We start from the raw sequence: 22,534 nt of genomic DNA on the forward strand, positions 1-22,534 counted from the left end.
TCTTTGATCATAATACATTATTTTTTTTGTTAAAACATTTTATTTTGTATTGGGGTGTAGCTGATTAACAACCAATGTTGTGATAGCTTCAGGTGAACAGTGAAGAGATTCAGCCATACATATAAATGTATTCATTCTCCTTCAAGCTCCCATCCCATCCAGGTTGCCACATAACATTGAGCAGAGTTTCATGTGCTATATAGTAGATCATGTTGTTTACTCATTTAAAATATAGCAGTGTGTACATATCCATCCCCAAATCCCTAACTATCTCTTACCCTATCCTTCCCCTCTGCAACCATAAGTATAGTCTCTAAGTCTGTGTGTCTGTTTTGTAAATAAGTTCATTTGTATTCTTTCTTTTTAGATTCCACATATAAGGGATGTTATACAACATTTCTCTTTCTCTGTCTGACTTACTTGACTCATTATGACACTCTCTAAATCTATCCATGTTGCTGCAAATGGCATTATAGCTTTTTAATGGTTGAGTAATATTCCATTGTATATATGTACCATATCTTCCTTATTCATTCCCCTGTTGATGAACATTTAGGGGGTGCTTCCGGCTGATGTGAGGTGATACCTCATTGTAGTTTTGATTTGTTTTTCTTTAATAATTGACAATGTTAAATATCTTTTCATGTGCTTATTGGCCATCTGTATGTCTTCTATGGAGAAATGTCTATTGAGGCCTTTTGTCCATTTTTTGACTAGTTTGTTTGTTTTGATGCTATTAAGCATCATGAACTGTTTGCAAATTTTGGAGACTAATCCCTTATTGGCCATACCCACCTGCAATTCAGAAGAGCCCATTTCAATTCCTTGGTTGGGAAGATGCCCTGGAGAAGGGATAGGCTCCCCACTCCACAATTCTTGGGCTTCCCTGGTGGCTTAGACAGTAAAGAATCCACCTGCAGTGCAGGAGACCTGGGCTTTATCCCTGAGTTGGGGATATCTCCTGAAGGAGGGCATGGCAATCCACTCAAGTATTCTTGGCTGGAGAATCCTCATGGACAGAAGAGACTGGTGGGCTACAGCCCATGGGTTCACAAAGAGTCAGACATGACTGAGTGACTAAGCACAGCACAGCCGTGGTCACTCACCTAGAGCAAGACATCCTGGGGTGTGAAGTCAAGTGGGGCTTAGGAAGCAGTGGAAGTGATGGAATTCCAGCTGAGCTATTTCCAAATCTGAAAAGACGATACTGTTCAAGTGCTGCACTCAATATATCAGCAAACTTGGAAAACTCAGTAGTGGCCAGAGGACTGGAAAAGATCAATTTTCATTCAATCCCAAAGAAGGGCAATGCCACAAAGAATGCTCAAACTACCTCCCAATCAGTGGATTGCCTTTTTGTTTTATTTATTTTTTCCTTTACTGTGTAAAACCTTTTGAGTTTAAATAGGTCTCATGTGTTTACTTTTTTTTTTTTTTTTAATTTACATTATCCTGGGAAACAGATCAAAAAAGATATTGTTGAAATTTATGTACAAGAGTATTCTGCTATGTTTTCCTCTAGCAGTTTTATAGTGTCTAGGCTCACATTTAGGTCTTTAATCCATTTTTAGGTTATTTTTGTATATGGAATTAAAGAATGATCTAGTTTTTTATTTGTTTGCTTTTAAATGTGTAGCTGTCCACTTTCCCAGCACTATTTGTTGAAGAGACTATCTTTCCACCATTGTACAGTCTTATCTCCTTTGTCATATATTAATTGACCATAGTGCTTGGGCTTTTTTTCTGGGTTTTCTATCTTATTCCATTGATCTGTATTTCTATGTTCATGTCAATGCCATACTGTTTTGATAAGGGCTCATCAGTGAATTTGATAAGGTTGCAGGTTGCAAAATTAACACACAGAAATCAGTTGCATTTCTATACACTAACAATGAAAGATCAGAAATGGAAATTCAAAAAAAAATTCCATTTATCATTGCATTAAAACAAACAAAAAAAAGAACACCTAGCAATACAACTACCTAAGGAGATGAAAGACTTGTACTCTGAAAACTATAAGATGCTGATGAAAGAAATTGAAGAAGACATAAACAGATGGAAAGATTTACCATGTTCATGGATTGAAAAAATCAGTATTGTTTCAAATACTGAAAATTCAGTATTTGATTGATTCAAATCAGTCATTGAATCAAAGTGACTCTACTACCCAAGGCAATCTACAGATTCAATGAAATCCCTATCAAATTACCAATGGCATTTTTTCACAAAACTAGAACAAAAAGCTCAAAATTTATATGGAGACACAGAAGACCCCAAATAGCCAAAGTAATCTTGAGAAAGTAAAACAGACTGAAGGAATCAGGCTCCCTGACTTCAGATTATCCTTATCTCTTAATATCACCCTATTCCATATGTTGGGCCCAAATTTAAACTCCTAACCCTCCTCCTTCTGGTACAAATTTTTTACTGTCTAGGTTTCTCCATTTTAATTTTTACTATTATATACATTTACAGCTTTTTTTCTCTGTGTGTTTTTTTTCTAATAAGCAATGCCACCTGAGACAACCTGTACTTTATTTTATCTGCTCTTCATCCTCTCCTGAACTAGTAAGGGAGCCCTGTGAAGTTGAATGGTTAGGGAAAAGGATTTTAATTTATACAAGCCTTGACAAAAACCTGGGCTTCTTGAGTGGCTCAGATGGCAAATAATCTGCTTGCAGTGAAGAAGGTCCTCGTTTTATCCCTGAGTCAGGAAAATCCCCTGGAGAAGGGGATGGCAACCCACTCAAGAATTCTTGCCTGGAGAATTCCACTGATGGAGGAGCCTGGTGGGCCACAGTTCACAGAATTGCAGAGTCAGACACGACTGAGCAACTAACACACTGACCAAAACCTAACTTAATGTGGGATTGAGATGCACTGTCTGCTCCATAATGCTCATGCTATATGAAGTCAATTAAATTTATTAAAAAATTATCTGCCATCAATCCTTATCTCCCATCTTAGGAAACAACTCTCACTGGTGCTTATGGGCTCCTCTTTCTAAATTCAGTAAATGATGTTATGATTAGTATTATAGACCTTGTATATTAATAACAGGTCATAGCTTCTGTAGGCATTTGGCTGTGATTTGCAATCTCATTCATATATCTGCAGTCAACTGGTTGCTACAGTTTGGCCCTTCTCTTAGGAGGAAGAAAAAAACAACATTCAGAATATTACATATCAAAATATTTTTATAACATCTCTGAGGGAGGTTACTGAGGTACTAATGTCTATATATGTGCAGTCCTGTAAATATAGTATGTCAGAATCTCTCTCCCTTTCTTTCACCTATGTATTTTACAGTTATGTTTTCCCATACAACATCTATTTTATCATGGATTATTTTGATAAATGGTATATTTACAAATGTAATCAAGCAGAAACTTGGAAAGCTATTGTGTTTTGGGATGTGACCTTTCTTGGTTCAGAACTCTGAGACTATTACCATGTGAAAAAGTCCAAACTAGCTTCTGGAAAGTAAGAGACTATTTTGGAAAAGGCCGACACATGAGTGGAGCCATCCTGGATCATCCAGCCACCATCTGCCTGCCAGCTGACTGCACAGGCTTTAGTAAGCCCAGAAAAAAGCAGCCCAGCTGACCTAGAAAAAAAGATCTTCTCAGCCAATCCACAGCACTCTTAGCAGCATAAATGGACATTGTCAAGTCTCTAAATTGTATGTACAGCAAAAACTAAACAATGCAGTAGAGAAAGAGAGTGATAAAGTCAGGATGAGATCATAATCTCACTTCCCATGTCTACAAAATAGAAACGATTACATTTCCCAGACTCGTTAAAAGAAAATAAGAATAATGCAGGAGAGAGAAAAATGCATAATGTGGAATGGGCAGTGGGGAATTGCCAATGCGATATCCTTGAGTAGCCAAGAAAGGATGAAAGCTTGTTCACAAGTGGAACTTTGAGGCTAAAATAGGAATAAAGGCAGTTCTATATTAACAGGCAAAAGGCAGGTAGATGCCAATATATAAATATTATGGGGAAATCTTGTAGAGGTTCTTTTCTGGAGAGAGAAGACAGTATTATTAGATATCTATCTGGAAAAGTATACAAATGAAAATAAGATTGACAAAATCTTACAATCAAAAGCAATATATTAGACATAAGTGAATTTATAAAAAAAAAAAGTTGTAGTACAACTATTCAATAAATACTAGCCAATTAAAATTATATTCGTTAAGGACTGTTAAAGTCAAAAGAAAATACATGGAAAACTTGAAAATCAAAATAAAGAGATAAAAAAGCAGAATACAAAATTATATGTAGAGCATGACTCCACAAAAATATTTTCATGTAAGTAGATAAAAATAAAACTAGAAATAAATATGCCAATATTTAAAAGTAATGGTCTCTTGAGTATGAAAATTCTAATAACTGTTATGTCTCTTTTAAGTTTTTGGAATTTTCTAAATTTCTTATGAAAACATGATAAATAACAGGAAAATAAAAACAACTGATGCTATTTCAATAGCAAACTAACAATAGGAAAAACAAATTCTTCTTTCCCTTTCCTTGCTTTCTAAAAGCAGATTTTTAAAAAGCTGGAAATTTCCAACACTGGATGATGTGCAATGGAAAATAACAGAGAACATAGAAAGTAAAAGAATTGCAGAAACATAGACAAGTTAATAAAGTACAGGAGCTTTGCTCTCAGGGCTGTCAAGCCCTTTCTTGTTCACCACTGTTCTGAGATATTTATGGTCTATCCTCAAATGGTCAGCAGCACTTTCCATTTCCTTACCTTGATGTTATGCTTCCCAGCCAGTAGCCTGACTCTGAGAAACAGATGCAGGCATGTGAATTCCCCAGCCCAGCAGCCCAGTTGGGAAATTTTAATTCCTTCAAGGTCAATACCATGGGAAGACAGCCTCAATCTATACCTATAGCAGGCCTGAGCATCCTTTCCATTTCCACCTCCCAGCTGGAAGATATATTTCATAATTAACATTTCATCATTCAGATGAAACTCTGCCTGTACCCACAGATTTAATAATAGAATGACATTTTGATTATAAAATAGCCATATTCAGCAAAAAAAAAATCTTAAGATCAGCTATGATCTTGAGTTACAGTAGTGAGCAAAACTAAATCCCTACCCTCAAGGGGTTAATATAGTGTAGAAAAAGTGTAATTTAATGCATTGGCTTTCAAATTACTTTGACTCTGAGAAATACATTTTATACCACATCCCTTACACATATATTCACATGACTATAAAGACTAAAACAAAAGTTTCACAAGACAATACTGTCTCTTATTTCACGTTGCACTCTCTGATACTTTAAAAATTATTTTGGAAGTCATGAATAGGTCACAAATCAAGTGTTGAAGAAATTGTTCTAATAAAAAGAACAGAGGATTTGAAGTCAAAGAGCCTGAAATAAATTCCCAGCTCTATGGATGATCAGCTTTGTTATCTTGGAAAATTATTTAACCTTCTTGGCATCAATTTTCTCATCTATCAAATTAAGATAATAGTACCTATCATAAAGGCAGTTGTAAGAATTGCATATTATAATATCTTAGCACAATCCTGGTATATAGAAGACATTTGATATAGGACATTTGCTTAATAATAAGCTATTATTATTACTATTATTGTGTTATTAATATTGTTATTCAGATGTTATTATGCTGTGTGGTAGAAGATGATTTTTGTGCTACATCTATGTTATTTAGATAGAGGAGGGTGGAAATGGGTTGTGGATATAAGCATTGATTCTGCCAAAGGGAATTCATGTAATAGAAGCATGCAGGTACCTCACATCTATAAAAATAGTCTATCCTTCTTTTTCATTTTTCTGTTGGATTAAGAAAGATACCAACAATGCAGCACATGACTTTTAAAAAGGTTATAGAAAAGGAAAAAGAAAAAAAAAAAAAACGTGTATTCAATGAGGAGCATTCAATTTAACTGTTTTGAGGGTGTTTGAGGGTGTTTGAGAACTCTTTTAGGAAAAAAATCGAGCTGATTTTTAAAAACTATTTGATCTCCAGTATTTTTAAAACCCTAGAACCCTAGGGTCGTGATGACTTGAGCACACAGGAGTACTCTTCAAAGGGGGAAAATGAAGTTCTACTGAAGAAATTATTCCTGAACACATAGGAAAAGTTATTTGGAGAAAATAACACGCGATTTCCTGTTTCACACTGAGGCATCAACTGCTCTTGCTCCTACGACTCAGTGCATCTTGTCTACCGGCAGAATAGCCCTATAATTCATCTCCCTCCAGTGCGAGAAGGTGGAGATTGGCTCTGTGTCTGTTAATTGACTGTCTAATAATTCAATATGAAAGTGATCATTAGAAATCCTTTTAAACGACTTACAATTCAAGTTGAACAGTAACATATATATTTTCTCTGTTCAACAAAAACTTATTAACCAAAACAAAAAAGAAGAAGAAAGAATACAGAAGCGAGAATAAAGACTCTCTCCCCCGACACCCCCCTGCCCTTTGAAGTTATCCAATGCGTTTACATCAGTCTGAGTGTGATGAATGGACCTGTCACCTCGCTGAGAGATAAGAATCTCTGACCTTTCAATGCTTGGTGAGTCATTAGGGCAAATTATGAAAAAGCAAACTTCAGTACTGAAGCTGGGAATATCCCTCTTTAGATTTCAGATTCTCTATCAGTGATCTTTCCTCTTTTTGTCTCCCTCCTGTCTTTTGCTCTTTAACTAACTTTTTAATTCTATAATCTGGATGAATGGGAATTCATGCTTAGTGATTTATAAGGTTTACTTATGTAAGGGTAAATGATCCAAACATTATTTAAGTTTCTTATCATGGTCATACTTATTGTTTCATGATCTGGATGAATAGGACAATGCCTTGGAAAATCAGATGGGCAGGAGTATTTTAGAATCTACTGAATCAATCCATTAAGTATACTCAGTAGCTAGAAATCTGCAAATAGGAAAACCCCAGGTTATCGTCATTGTATTTCGGACTCAGAAGAACAGTTAAGCAGAATTAAATCAGAACCTCTCATTTTCAACGAGGATAGAACATCAAGACGACCAAAACACTTTGTCAAATATCACAAAGCTAGTTGGTGGCAGACCAGGCCTCCTGATACTTGGTCTAATGCTCCTCTAGGGACACCATAGTTTCAAACCTGAGGAAAAATTTCTCTTACTTCTTTGATTCAAAGGAATCTGGATGGACTTTCCCCCAATGTTTTTATGATAATCAAGAAATCACTGAAATAACCAAAACAGCAGCAACAACAATAACTGAATTTCTTCATGCAGGGAACTATCTTGGAAGAGAAAAAATACAAAAGCGCAGGATGCATATGGATTATGTCTCCATGGAGGCAGAAGTACTGTTCCAGAGGCACTGATTTCAAGAAAATTAAGATATCCTCATGTGACTGGATTAAGATATAAGCAAATTATGGTTTATGGATTTCATCTGAAGTCAGAAAAAAATTTAAATGTCACTCCATATGTTTGTGAAGACTTAATGCCCACATGTTTATCAAACATGCAGAAGGGATTTTTTTTAGTTTTTTCTCTTAGTATCTAATTAGTTATATTGGTTTCTATCCTATTATTTTTTTATTATTTCTATCATGGTTGGAAAAATACAGGCAAATATGGAAAGAGATGTAAAATGAAAATTAATGGTGGTGTGTAGAACAGGGAACAAAGAAAAAGCAAAGTGAAGAGATGTGAGCTCCTGAAAAGTCATGTGCAAGTTCAGATTTTGAAGACATTCATGTCCTGTTTTATTAAATCATCGTGTTACTCTTCTGATAAAGAAAACCAAACAAGGAATGTTTTATAGGCTTGTACTTCCTACACAAAAATGTAGCTATTTACAAGCTGTTAACAACTTACCTCTCTAAATCTCTACTTACTTCAACCTGCATACTGTTTTCTAGGTACAATCTTTGATTCATCATTTGCTTAATAAGAAATGGTAGGGACCTAACAGAAGCAGAAGATATTAAGAAAAGGTGGCAAGAATACACAGAACTGTGCAAGAAATCTTCATGACCCAGATAATCACGATGGTGTGATTACTCATCTAGAGCCAGACATCCTGGAATGTGAAGTCGAGTGGGCCTTAGGAAGCATCACTATGAGCAAAGCTATTGGAGGTGATAGAATTCCAGTTGAGCTATTTCAAATCCTGAAAGATGATGCTGTGAAAGTGCTGCACTCAATATGTCAGCAAATGTGGAAAACTCAGCAGTGGCCACAGGACTGGAAAAGGTCAATTTTCATTCCAATCCCAAAGAAAGGCAATGCCAAAGAATGCTCAAACTACCACACAATTGCACTCATCTCACACACTAGTAAAGTAATGCTCAAAATTCTCCAAGCCAGGCTTCAGCAATACATGAACTGTGAACTTCCAGATGTTCAAGCTGGTTTTAGAAAAGGCAGTGAAACCAGAGATCAGATTGCCAATATCCACTGGATCATCGAAAAAGCAAGGGAGTTCCAGAAAAATTTTATTTCTGCTTTATTGACTATGCCAAAGGCCTTGACTGTGTGGATCACAATAAGCTGGAAATTTCTGAAAGAGATGGGAATACCAGACCACCTGACCTTCCTCTTGAGAAACCTGTATGCAGGTCAGGAAGCAACAGTTAGAACTGGACATGGAGCAACAGACTGGTTCCAAATAGGAAAAGGAGTATGTATTGTCTGTATATTGTCACTCTGCTTATTTAACTTATATGCAGAGTACATCATGAGAAACACTGGGCTGGAAGAAGCACAAGCTGGAATCAAAATCTCCAAGAGAAATATCAATAACCTCAGATATGAAGATGACACCACCCTTATGGTAGAAAGTGAAGAGGAACTAAAGAGTCTCTTGATGAAAGTGAAAGAGGAGAGTGAAGAAGTTGGCTTAAAGCTTAACATTCAGAAAACTAAGATCATGGCATCTGGTCCCATTACTTCATGGGAAATAGGTGGGGAAACAGTGGAAACAGTGGCTGACTTTATTTTGGGGGCTCTAAAATCACTGCAGATGGTGACTGCAGCCATGAAATTAAAATACACTTACTCCTTGGAAGGAAAGTTATGACCAACCTAGACAACATATTAAAAAGCAGAGACATTACTTTGTCAACAAAAGTCCGTCTATTCCAGGCTATGGTTTTTCCAGTAGTCGTGTATGGATGTGAGAGTTGTACTATAAAGAAACCTGAGCACTGAAGAATTGATACTTTTAAACTGTGGTGTTGGAGAAGACTGTTGAGAGTCCCTTGGATGGCAAGGAGATCCAACTAGTCCTTTCTAAAGGAGATCAGTCCTGGGTGTCGATTTGAGGGACTGATGTTGAAGCTGAAATTCCAATACTTTGGCCACCTAATGCGAAGAGCTGACTCATTTGAAAAGACCCTGATGCTGGGAAAGATTGAGGGAAGGAGGAGAAGGGTTGACAGAGGATGAGATGGTTGGATGGCATCACAGACTCAATGGACATGGGTTTGGGTGGACTCCGGGAGTTGGTGATGAACAGGAAAGCCTGGCATGCTGCTGTTCATTGGGTCGCAAAGAGTTGGACACAACTGAGTGAACGAACTTAACTGAACTGATCCATTTTTATATTTCTATTTATATTGTAAATCTATATTCAAATTGGAATACCTTTTGTTCTCTTTTCCTATGACAAATTGACCTTTCTTCAAAGCACAGGACTTACTCACTTCCTCTAGCCAACTTTGTGCTGTGCTGTACTTAGATGTATCTGGCTCTTTGAGACCCCGTGGACTGTAGCCCATCAGGCTCCTCTGCCCTTGGGAATTCTCCTGGAAGAATACTGGAGTAGGTAGCCATGCCCTCCTCCAGGGTATCTTCCCAACCCAGGCATCAAGCCAGGTTTCCAGCATTGCAGGTGATTCTATACACCGAAGCCACCATGGAAGCCCAGTCCCACCCTAATCCATGCCCATACAACATTTTACCATATATTTGAATAGTATTTGATATATTTTCTTAGTCGATATGCTTATTTCTATTGATAGAATACAAATTCCTTAAAGTTAGGGGTGTGTATAAATAATCATCCGTCCATATTCTTCACACATGGTTACTCTATGCTTATTGGATGTATTTATGTATGCTGTATTTTCTGCAAGAGAGTAGAGAACAGATTTCCGATCCCCTGACAGATATTGGAATCCAGTTCTCTTTATTGAACTGCAGATTCCTTAAATCTCCAGCTTTCTTTCACAAAGCTTTCTCACCCACCCCAGCTGGAGCGGTCATGCTCTAGTGACTCCAGATGGTTGGAGTGGGCATTGGGCAGCTGGATGGGGAACGTGCCTTCCATCTGATTGCACTCACCGTGGGTGGGCAGGTGCCCTCTGTCAGGAAGGCTGCAACAAGGAGCCAAATGGGTAAAGATAGCAAACAGAAATTGCCATGCCAATTCCAAGGTGGACCTGAGCTAAGAAGACTTGGTATTGTTGACCTGAAAGTAACTGGTCCTCCCATTATACAGGTCATTTTCATTATCATCACCTAAGGGTTTGGCTTCTTCCTCAGATACATTTCCTTTCAATTCCATAACCAGATTGAGAAATAAGTCATCAAGAACTACAATGCCTTATTGAGTCAGGAGTCTGGAGTGCTACCAAATTCTCCTTAGGTGGTAGGCATTTATAATGTTACAGACTATGTCCAGATGGGCAATTACAGGTAAACAAAGGAGGTAGAAAAGCCAGCTTTGTCCAAAGCAAGAGAATTCTCAGAAGCGCTGATCAAGCTTTTTCAAATCTGGAGCTTTCCCTGATGTGTCTGACCATTCTCACCACTTCCAAGCCACTGATATTGCTCCTTGGATATTGTAATATCCTCTCAACTGATTTATTGGTTTCTGTGTTTATATCTGTTTGTATTTTCCTCATGGTAAAATGATTTTTTTTTTTTTCTTTTCTTAAACTGAAGTCAGTTTAGATCACTCCAAAGTAAAAAACTCTCCAATGGCTTCCCATTTCCTTCTGAGTAGACTTCAAAGGTCTTGCAATGACCCATAAGACCCCAAATAGGTTAGCTCCCATTATCAAAACCTCATTTTCTATTTTTCTCTCCCTCCCTTGCTTTGCTTCAGTCACACTAGTGTTCCTATACAAACATTTCAGTCTTTGCACTGCTGTTCAGTTTTGCCAACATTATTCTTTCTCTAGCTCTATCTTAGAGAACCATATAATGAACATTTACTTTTTCAAGCTTTACCTGACCACCCTTTATAAAATCGAAGTGCTCCTCTAGAGGATGCTGCTAATCAGTCTTCCTGCACTATTTTGTCTGTAGTATTTTTTACTTGTTGGCATGTACATTTACTGATTTATTATTTTATTGTCTATATTTCTCCTGTAGAAGGTCTGCTCCAGGAAAGCAGAATTATTTGTGCTTTTCCATGCCCACATCTCCAGTGCCCAGAGGAGTGTCTGCCACAAGTAAGCAGTATCTTTTCAATGCACATAAGACACTGAACAGATTAATTGTATTATTTACTGTATGTGCAGTCCTCTTTTCAATAGGAAAAGAATTATCCATAACGCTTATAAGCCTTTTATTCTTCATCAGTAGCCATATTCTGTACCACATAACTCTGCTTTACCTCCTAAAATTCTTTAATAGTTGGTTAGACCACAGGTGGGCACATGACTCAAGGGAAAGTCACTTATAGACTGCTCAATGGTCTGGATGGAAAACTCTAACCTAACAAGGATAACAGTGATTAGCTGGGTCTAGAGGAGTCTTTCTCTTAGGAATCTGAGGTAGGAAATAAGAGAAGAATCTCTCAGATGGAGAAGAGAGGGACTACAAAGAAGGGAAAAAAGTGACTTCCATAGACACTAATGTCTTATAATTGAGGGCAAAAATACTTGCTATTGAAGGAGTAACTCAACTGTGAGGATTTTCTGGAGTTCTTTGATCCTCCTCTCTTTCCTCCTATTGTATGTAACCTAACAATAAATCCTTCAAAACTGAAAAAAATTGTAAAGCTTCTATTCCTTGCCTAAATCAAGCAATCTAAGATTACTTGGCTGCAGAGGAAGACTGATTGTCAAAGTACTGCTCTATCCTATGTAGAAAGATCTTCCAGATTTGTTTCCTAATAATATGAAGAAATATTGAGTACTTACTATACATCAAGAACAGTGCTAATCACTTCATATCCTAACTAACAATACTAGAGGCATGTGTGTATAAGAATTCTGGAATCCATAAGATGTTACACAAACATCCAAGTCCCTGTTTCCTTATAACTGGGCTACCAAGATGGCTTTCTAATTGATTGCAATGAATCCTTATTTACATTTTTGCCCCTGTATGCACTGTAGAGGAGACACATAGAAAGGCACATTAGTGAGAGTTACTTTGGAAAAAAGAATAGTCAAGTTATACTCATCTGCTCAAAACCACTCAGGGGGTTCTCATCACATTTAGAACTAAATTTAGGCTTCTTAGGTAGCCACACGGTCCCTGGTTCTCTAGTTCCTGCCTTCCTTTCTGCCTCATGTACTCCCAGTCTTTCCTTCTCCTGATATTCAATCACCCCACTTCCAGGAGCTCCTTAATTTTGCCTCAGTCCTCTTGTCTAGCAGCCTTCTCACTAATCATGTATAATGAATAGATCAAATGCCACCTTCTTAGAGAAGATTCTTTAGTCACTCTCTAGATTTACACTGTCCAAAACAGTAGTCATACTGTGGTATTGAGCACTTGAAACATGGCTACTCTGAACTGAAGTGGATTGCAAATATAAGTGTAAAAAAACTCTGAATTTCAAAGACTTAGTATGAAAAGATAATGCAATATATCTCATTAATATTGCATGTTGAAGTGATGATGTTTGGCACATATTGGATTAAATAAAACAATATTGAAAATTATTTCATTTGTTAAACTTTTAATTGGAGGTACTCTAAAATACCTTAAAATGTATATGTGGCTTGTATTATGTATTTCTATTAGACATAATAGACTGACCTATACCATTACTCCTGTTCATTTTCCTCTTAGTACCTATGCCTTTCTCAAATTATTTTACTTGTATGTTTGTTTTCTGACTCCATCACAAAAAACAAAGTTCCAGGTGGGCTGCAACTTTGCTATGTTCACTACTATATTTTAAGCACTGAAATAGTGACTGGCAGATACTGAATACCAAATAAGTTTTGTGGATGATTGGTGAATACAATAAAGGGGGCTTTTTTTCATCAACTCTACTCTCCTTTCAATGGATTCTGTTCAGTTGGGCCTAGGTATCTTCTGACTAATAACAATTCTTTTATATTATGACATTACTATTTATGTAGATCAGGAATCAGCAAACTTTTTCTGTAAAGGACCAAATAATGAATAGTTTAAATTTGCAAGACAGACTGTCACTGTCACAACTATTCAGATCTGCAGCTATGGAGTGAGTGCAGTCAGAGATAATACATAAGCAAATAAGTATGGATGTCTTCCCAGGAAAACTTTACAAAAACAGATAATGGGCTGAATTTAGCCCATGGGCTGTCATTTTCTGGCCTCTAATGTAGGCAGTCCAAAGATAACATTTTGACAACAAAGACTTTTGAATAAATGCATGCATGCTAAGTCGCCTCAGTTGTGTCCGACTCTTTTCGACCCTATGGATTATAGCCTGCCAGGCTCCTCTGTCATTGGGTTTCTCCAGGCAGGAATACTGGATTGGGTTGTCACTCTTCTCCATTTGAATGTATACATACATATATACATACATATATATGGGCTTTCCTGGTGGCTCAGATGGTAAAGAATCCACCTGCAATGCAGGAGACTCAGGTTCAGTCCGAGTTGGGAAGTTCTCTTGGAGAAAGAAATGGCTACCCACTTGTCTTCTTGCTTGGAGAATTCCATGAACAGAGGAGCCTGGAGGGCTATAGTTCATGGAGTTGCAAGGAGTCAGACACTACTGAACAATTAGCATACATAAATCTATCTATATGTATGTATGTATATATTTATATTTATTTATCTAAAGTGAGCTTGCAATATACAGTGAAAAGTACAGAATGAGCACAATCTATCACCAATCTTCACTTATATATTAGCTGTAGAAATCATATCTGTAAGCATTTATATAAAATTCTTAATAAATGTGTAGATAGGTCATATCCCCAAAACCAAACATTAAGAGTAATGCCTCTTTATATACTGATATACTGGAAATATTGAGTTGCCTATGGAAAAGCTATTGAAATTGGACACTTGACTAGGAAACAAAGCTCTCCATCTGACTTAAGTACTATAGAGAAGAAGATACTTTATTCTCCTAGGCAACAGTAGAAAAGTGAAAGTGAAAGTCGCTCAGTTGTGTCCGACTCTTTGTGACCCCCATGGACTATATAGTCCATGGAATTCTCCAGGCCAGAATACTGGAGTGGGTAGTTTTTCCCTTCTCCAGGGGACCTTCCCAACCCAGGGATTGAGTCTCCCACATTGCAGGTGGATTCTTTACCAGCTGAGCCACAAGGGAAGCCCAGGCAATAGTAGAAGAAGCCTGCCTAGAATTCTACTGAAATCCTTTGAAGAGACTGCATCTTTGTGCAGACTGTTGATGCAAATAAAAATTTTCTAATAGGTTTAGTATAAAATAATGTCTTTGAGATAAATTATTTTTTAAACTATCTAAATCTGAACTTTTATACTTCCCATTAGGTCAATTTAATATTTCCTCACAAAACATGCAATAGCGAAGTTAAGAGTTACGCCGTTTGAATTTGACTGACTCAATGGACTGGATTCAGCCAGTAACAAGATTGTGATTTCAATATTTTAAACTTAGATGTCAGAAAATCATAATGTGTCTTTAGTTTCTCCAACATGTAAAATTACCCTCAATTTTCTAATAGGTCCTGAGTATGAGTGCTTTCCAGAGAGAATTATAAATTCTCCAAAGAATAAGTAAGATTCAACTATCTTAGAGTCAATGGTCCATTTCATAATCTTACTGAATTTGTCACCTAATTAAGGAATATTGTCAGCCATTCCTCAGGTAAAAGCTTGCTTGACCTGATGGTTTCAGTTTTCTAGACACACTCTTTCCCTTGGTTAGGAGGCTGGGAGGGAAAAGAGAGAGGAGCTACAGCTTAAAGCCAACCTTTCTGTTAGCAGAATTCACTTTCCATATTTATTAATGTGCAAGGCCTATCTCCTTCTCCCTTCCTTTCTAAGTTGTTCCCTTTTATTATCTTTCTCACTGCTGATGCAGCATCACTCCTGCGGTTTTTCCAGGAAAGGAAGGTGATTACCAGCTGAATGACAATTGGGTTAAACAAGTCCATACTGGAGAGCCAGCTGCTGAAATTTGACATTATAACTACCACTTACTGTGGCATTTCTGGAGAGGAACTTACATGGAATCATTGAAGTCATATCTTTAGTGCATGTCTCTGCAAAAAGGACAAGGGGATGAAAAGTGGGGAAGAGGAAGAGATGAATGAATAATTATTTGTGTGGTGTTTTACAGTTTTCGCTGTAATGAATATACATACATGATTTGGATAAAATATTGCAAGAGGGTGCCCTCATTCATTTATGTGTCACTTGCATACATAATCATCCAGTTACACAGGAATTCTCTGTTGGAATGACCAAAATGGGAGATTAAGATGGAAACTCAATGGACAAAAAATAGAGAATAATAATTATGATTTAAGTCAAGTGACATGCACTAAAACCACTCTGTGGACAGCTAGGACCAGAACCAAGGACTTCTAATACTGTCCCAGAAATTTATTTCTCTAGAATTTAGGATTCAATTCTAGGAGGTAAAGAATATTAGGCAGATTTGTGTATTGCTTAGCTAGATAAGCAGGGGATAGATAGCAATCAGCACTGAGAGGAAAAGCCTTTATTCAATGATTCTGCTTGCATAACAGGACCTAATTCTCTGTATGACATGAATCCAAACTATAGAGTCCCTATTTAAAATAAATAAATAAATAAATAAAACATCAAACTTGACATTGTGAACCACAGAAATTTAAGACAGCTCTGTTTCTTTCTTTCTGATACCTAATCACCATTTTGGACTTTGGCAGAGAAGTGAAAAAAAGAAAAGTGGACAAATCAGAAAGAGGAAGAAGAGGAAAACATGAAAGTGGAGAATTTCCAGTTGTTCAGATCTACTCAGAGTCTGGAGAGCAGAATTACACTTCAAAATATAACATAGATTTCTTTTTCTCATTCTTGATCTTTTAGTTCAAATATTTACTTTTGACATTTTTCTTTTTGTGTTCCTTGCTTCCATGCCCCTGCTCTCTTCACCTATTGCTTTTCCTTCTCCATTTTTATCTTTTCCTGTGGCCTCAGACCTGCCAAGGACCACACAAGTGCTTTAACTCCCTTCCCAAACTGCCTATTCCACCCTGCCCCAATTCACCCCACCCTACCTCTGCCATAGAGTGAAGTACTACAGATGTGTGAGTCGATCCTAAGGTTTTATTGATTTCCACATTCATTCCTAATTTGTAAATCACAGGTTTTCCTGGGTGAGGCTTCTAAGCACTCTGATCATTCTGCTCTTTTAGGAGCTTTGTTTTAGAAGCACAGGGTGAGAGATGGAGGGGCCCTGAGAGAGATTTCAGCAGCCACCTTTTAAAATAAAGGAAGTGGAAAAGAAAAATCTCGCTATTTCTCCCACTTTTCCTATAACTTACGCAAAGTCCTTGTGCAATAAAATAATCAGGCCCTTACAAGAAGTCATTTCAAATCTTCTATGGGTCTTTGTGTAACAAGGTGAATAGCCATTAAGAAGTACACGGTTGGCAGAGTCTTATTTCGCACTCTGGCAGACCCAGCATGTAGTGGGAGGGGTTTGAATGAATGAAATTTAATGTGAGTTTATTTGGGAATGGAAAAATACCAGTGCGGTGTGGAAGCATGGTTTACAAATTGTAGGTAGATTGGGAAAATATTTCTCTTCTACTTTGAGTGTTAGATGAGTGCTTCAGAAGCTAAGCATTTCTAAAAACTACCTAAGGGATATTGGGTATACCTATAGAATAATAATTTTAGAAAGTGTTTTTTAAAAATGATTCAAGAAAATATTTAAAATTGATGTGTTTAGGGGAGAATGAATACATGTATATGTATGGTTGAGTCCCTTCTCTGTTCACCTGAAACTATAAAAACACTGTCAATTGTCTATGTCCCAGTACAAAATAAAGAATTTTTTTAATGACTAAAATAATAATATTTAGACATAAAATCTGAATATCAAAAATTAATGAAAATAAACCAATGTAATTTTAAAAAAGCAATCATTAAATTTTATTTCATGTGGATGTGAAATAATTATTTAGCAACTAAAATATATTGAGAACATACTATATGCCAAGACTACCAGACTTCCCTGCCTTGTGGTAGCAGAAAGACTACCAGGGGCTTCCCCGGCAGCTCAGTCAGTAAAAAATCTGCCTGCAGTGTGAGAGACCCAGTTTCGATTCCTGGGGCGGGAAGATCCCCTGGAGAAGGGAATGGCAACTCACTCCAGTATTCTTGCCTGAAGAATTCCATGCACAGAGGCGCCTGGAGGGCTACAGTCCACGGGGGTCACCAGGAGTTGCATCCAAGTGAGTGACTAACACATAATATATGAATGTGATATATTTATTTAACAACTAAAATACATTGAGAATGTACTATATGCCAGACTCAGTTTTAAGTGCTGGAGATATAGTTGTGAAGAAAGTAGTTTCTACCTCACAATGCTTGGTGGAGAATTTCTCAAGAGACAAACTGAGGAGTGTGTGAGAAGGAGTACTGTAAAGTGATCTGAGTCAGTTTGGTCATGTGTAATATTTAGGTCATTTGCAGTAGGTAAATGTCACTACTGAAGTTGTAAAGGAAGAGTTGTTTATCTTTACAACCTCACAACAACAATTTACCTGGTTATCATGAACAATGTTGGAGAAGAAATGGCAACCCACTCCAGTACTCTTGCCTGGAAAATTCCATGGACTGAGGATTCTGGTAGGCTACAGTCCACAGGGTCAGAAAGAGTCAGACATGACTGAGCCACTTCACTCATGAGCAAATTATGCAAACAGTACTTGGGGGCACCTCAAAAATGACAGAATGACCTTGGTTTGTTTCCAAGGCAAGCCATTCAACATCACAGTAATCCAAATCTATGCCCCTTCCACTGACCCCAAAGAAACTGAAGCTGATCAGTTCTATAAAGACCTAGAAAACCTCCTAGAACTAACACCTATTTTTTTTCCCTACTCATTATTCCAGATTGGAATGAAAAAGTAGGAAGTCAAGATATACCTGAATAAATAGGCAAATTTGACCTTGGAGAACAAGATGAAGCAGGGCAAAGGTTAACCGAATTCTGTCAAGAGAATGCACTAGTCACAACAAATATCCTTTTTCAACAACACAAGAGACTCCTTTACACATGGACATCACCAGATGGTCAATAGCAAAATCAAATTGATTGCATACTTTGTAGCTGAAGATGGAGAAACTGTATACAGTCAGCAGAAAGAAGACCTGAGGCTGACTGTGACATCGAGTATTAGCTTCTCATAGCAAAATTCAGACTTAAACAAAGAAAACCATGAAAAACACTAGGCCAGCAAGGTAGGACTTAAATCAAATCCCATATGAATTCACAGTAGAGGTAACAAATAGATTCAAGGGACTAGATCTAATTAACAGTGTGCCTGAAGAATTATGGACAGAAGTCCATAATATTGTACAGGAAGTGGCAAACAAAACTACCCCAAAGGGTGGGGGGAAGCAAGAAGACAAAGTGGTTACCTGAGGAGGCTTTGCAAATAGTGGAAGAATGAAGAGAAGTGAAAAGCAAGGGAGAGAGAGAAAAGGCCAGCCAATTAAACACAGCATTCCAGAGACCAGCTAGGAGAGACAAGAAGGTCTACTTAAATTAACAGTGCTTGATAATAGGAGAAAACAACAAAAGGTTAAGATCTCTTCAGGAAAATTGGAAACCTCGGAGGAGCATTCCACCCAAAGAAGGCACAACAAAGGATAAAAGTGGTAGAAACCTAGTAGATGCTGAAGAGATCATGAAGAGATGGAAAGAATACATGGAGCAATTGTATAAAAAAGATCTTAATGAATTGGATCATTATGATGATGTGGTTAGTCACCCAGAGTCAGACATTCTGGAGTGCAAAGTCAAGTGGGCCTTAAGAATCACTGCTGTTAATAAAGCTAGTGGATGCGATAAAATTCCAGCAGAACAATTCAAATCTCTAAAGGATGATGCCATTAAGGTTTTGCATTCATTATGTCAGCAAATCTGGAAGACCCAGCAGTGGCCACAGGACTGGAAAAGGAAAATCTTAATTCCAATTCCCAAGAAGAGTGGTACCAAAGAATGTGCTAACCATTGGATAATTATACTCATCTCCCATGCTAGTAAGGTTATGTTTAAAATCTTGCATGCTAGGCTACAGCATTATTCAAATCAGGAACTTCCAGATGTCCAAGATGGGTTTAGAAAAGGAGGAGGAACTAGAGATCAAATTGCCAACATTCTCTGGGTTATAGAGAAAGCAAGGGAATTTCAGAAAAATACCTATCTCTGTTTTATTGACTATGCTAAAACCTTTGAGTATGGATCATGACAAACTGTGGAAAGCATTTAGAGAGATGGGAATACCAGATCATCTTACCTGTCTCCTGAGAAACCTGTATTCAGGTCAAGAAGAAAGAGTTAGGATCCTGTATAGAACAACTGATTGGTTCAAGATTGAGAAAGGAGTATGATAGGGCTGCCTGCTGCCACCCTGTTTGTTTAACCTATGTGCTGAGCACATCATTTGAAATGCTGGGATGGATGAGTTATAAGCTGGAATCAAGATAGATGGGAGAAACATCAACAACCTCAGATATGCAGATGATACCACTCTAATGGCATAAAGTGAAGAGGAACTAAAGATCCTCTTGATGAGGGTGAAGGAGGAGAGAGAAAGAACCAACTTAAGACTAAATATTTAAAAAGCTAAGCTCAAGGCATCCAGATCCATTACTGCATGACATATAGATGGGGAAAAAGTGGAAGTAGTGACCAGCTTCCTCTTCTTGGGCTCCAAAATCACTGTGGACAATGACTGCAGCCATGAAATCAGAAGACAATTGCTTCTTAGCAGGAAAGAGATGACAAACCTAGACAGGCCTACTATGTTGAAAAGTGGAGACATTGCTCTGCCAATAAAGGTTCATAGAGTCAAGACTATGGTCTTCCCAGTGGTTATGAACAGCTGTGAGAGCTGGCCTGTAAAGAAGGCAGGACACCAAAGAATTGATGCCTTCAAACTGTGGTGCTGGAGAAGATCCCTGAAAGTTCCTTGGACAGCAAGGAGATCAAGCTAGTCATTCTTAAGGGAGATTAACCCTGAATATTCACTGGAAGGGCTGCTGCTGAAGCTCCAGTATTATGGTCATCTGATGTGAACAGACAATGAGTTGGAAATGTCTCCGATACTGGGGAAGATTGAGGACAGAAGTAGAAGAGGATATCAGAGGATAGGATAGCTGGATGGCATCACTGATGCCATGAACATGAACTTGGGCAAACTCCAGGAGATGGGAAGCAATAGGGAGGGCTGGCATTCTAAAATCCATGGGGTCACAAAGAGCTGGACATGAGTGGGTAACTGAACAACAACAACAACAAAAGTCTAAAGTTGTGAAGGAAGAGTTGTATTTTCACAACCTCACAACATGATATCTGCTTAACATGAACAAAAGTATCTGACCAAATTCTATAGTGCACCTATTTCATTGGCCAAATACTCTTGACCTGAGGCACAAAATATTTCCTAGACCCACCCAGATAAATTCAATAAAGTACAATTCTTATACGCTAAGAAAAATTAACTCTAGATAGAAGAGCAATTTTTCCAGGGCAGAAGGCAGGGTTCTATGCACTGTAATAGAATCTTGCAATCAGAAATACTAAATTACTGTTGAGCAAAGTAAATCAGCTCTACAGATACATATACAACCACTTTCCTGGATTTCCTTCCCATTTACATCACCATGGAGTGGAGTTCCCTGAGCTATACAGTAAATTCTCATTAGCTACTATATGTATCATTTTATCCATAGTGTGTATATGTAAATGCTAATTTCCCAATTCATCCCACTCCCCCCACTGTGGTATCCGTAGATTTGTTCCTTGCATCTGTGTCTCTATTTCTGATTTACAAATGAGTTCATGAACATTGTAAGCAACTATCAGTTCAGTTCAGTCAGTCACTCGTGTCCAACTCTTTGCAACCCCATGGACTGCAGCATGTCAGGCTTCCCTGTCCATCACCAACTGCCCAAGCTTGCTCAAACTCATGTCCATCGAGTTAGTGAGGCCATCCAATCATCGTATTCTCTGTCTTCCCCTTCTCCTTCCGCCTTCAATCTTTTCCAGCAGCAGGATCTTTCCCAATGAGTCAGTTCTTTGCATCAGGGGGCCAAAGTATTGGAGTTTCAGCTTTAGCATCAGTCCTTCCAATGAATATTCAGGATTGATTTCCTTTAGGATGTACTGGTTTGATCTTTTTGGGGTCCAAGGAACTCTCGAGAGTCTTCTCCAACACCACAGGTCAAAAGCATCAATTCTTTGGTTCTCAGCTTTCTTTATAGTTCAACTCTCACGTTCATACATGACTACTGGAAAAACCATAGATTTGACTAGATGAATCTTTGTTGGCAAAGTAATGTCTCTGCTTTTTGTTGTCTAGGTTGCTCATAGCTTTTCTTTCAAAGAGCAAGGGTCTTTTAATTTCATGGCTGCAGTTACCATCCACAGTGATTTTGGAGCCCCCCAAAATAAAGTTTGACACTGTTTCCATTGTTTCCCCATCTATTTGTCATGAAGTGATGGGCCCAGATGCCACACTCCAGTAAAAAAAAAAAAAAAAAAGAAGAAGAAGAAGAAAGAAAGAAAGAAAAATAAATCCTAAATTACTGGCAGGATAGGGACTTCATGGATATCCAGCCTCAGGGGGCCCATTCCTAGGTGATGCAGAACATTGGTCTTCAAGGGTAAAGAGAGCCTCTAAGCTGTTAAACAATGTTTGTATGTTAAATGCTTTAATTTCATAAAGGACAGCCAATTTCTAACATTGTGATTCAAATGAATAGGTTTCTAGTTTCACACACACACACAAAAAATATCACTTGACATCCAGTATGTCAATCAGCAAACGTTAGTTGCCAACAAGATGGGGTTAACAGAAGGACTTTCAGTGACCAGATCTAGAACAAGGTTTTGACTGATAAAATTCCTGGTTGATTAGGCCATGATTGGGAATTCTTGATATTATGTTAACTAACCACCTCCAATATTCAAGTTTAACATAACTGGAATATTTTTATCATTCCACTAATTATGCTTAGCATTCTAATGTAAATTATAGATCTCAAAAAATGTAGTTGGAGAGGCCACAAAGAATAGTTCAGTGTTTTGGCCTGAGCAATGGAATAGAGTTGCAAATTAGGCAGAAGGTACAGTTCATGGCA

This window comes from Muntiacus reevesi, chromosome 1, assembly GCF_963930625.1.
Source record: "Muntiacus reevesi chromosome 1, mMunRee1.1, whole genome shotgun sequence".
In the NCBI taxonomy this organism is placed as follows: Eukaryota; Metazoa; Chordata; class Mammalia; order Artiodactyla; family Cervidae; genus Muntiacus; species Muntiacus reevesi.